An 874-nucleotide genomic window follows, 5' to 3' on the forward strand; every position below is an offset into this window, starting at 1 on the left:
AAAAAAAAATCCTGGGCGGTGATTGAATGAACCATCTTTCTTTCACGTCCGCCATTGACAGATTGCACGGACAGTTGCAGCCATCACACACACATAAACCATGCGTGTAGCTGCCAGTACCTCCTCACCAGAAGCTGATTGGTTTCGGTGAGCTGCTAGTTCAGACACAAACCCGTTACTTGAAGCCTGACAAGATGGATTTTTGTGACAGGTACGTGATCCTGTGATTCTTGATAGATCTCCGGAAAACCCGGCTGCCGTATAATAGCTGATATAATGTTGGATTCTGTGTGCAGTTGGTTGTTTTTGATGGAGAGGATGAACATTTTGTGCAACTCACTAAGTTCTTTGATAAAGCTATACTTCAGTTAATAGTGAGCATGTAAGCACACTGACATGACAGCCATTTCCACTTTTCACTCTCAGTAAATATCAGTAAGACTTGCCTTTACTTGAGAAGGAATGCCTGCTCTCTCCCTCGCTCTGCACTCTCTCTCCTCTCATACACACTACACCGTTGCGTCAGGCACCCATAAATATCACTCTGCCACGGAATGATGTATGAGCCTTTGACTTGTCTGTGTGCCATCTTGAACTAGAAAGAGCATAACACACACTCGCACAAAAACGCGTTTCATCTCCGAACCTCCACCCCTCCCACAAGGTGCGCACACACACCAAGGTAGACATGTTTCATCAAGCTAGCGAACAATGTGCCGTCCTACCCTTAGCCAGCCCTGCGGCAATCTGGGAAATGGAGTGTGCTGGCTTGCAGTGACCTCTGCACCGGCAGCAAACTGAGAACCACGCTTGCGGACTGACACCTCTGACTGGGGAGTGTGTGTGTGTGTGTGTGTATGTGTGTGTGTGTGTG

At 47.6% G+C, this 874-nt stretch overlaps 1 long non-coding RNA gene across 1 annotated transcript in view; it reads right to left on the bottom strand.

Annotated features, from left to right (window-relative positions):
* The window catches only part of LOC116673269 (uncharacterized), a 20,988-nt gene that overhangs the window by 9,194 nt on the left and 10,920 nt on the right, over window positions 1-874 (bottom strand). The window lies entirely within an intron of this gene.

This window comes from Etheostoma spectabile, chromosome 23 (assembly GCF_008692095.1).
Source record: "Etheostoma spectabile isolate EspeVRDwgs_2016 chromosome 23, UIUC_Espe_1.0, whole genome shotgun sequence".
NCBI classification, from domain to species: Eukaryota; Metazoa; Chordata; class Actinopteri; order Perciformes; family Percidae; genus Etheostoma; species Etheostoma spectabile.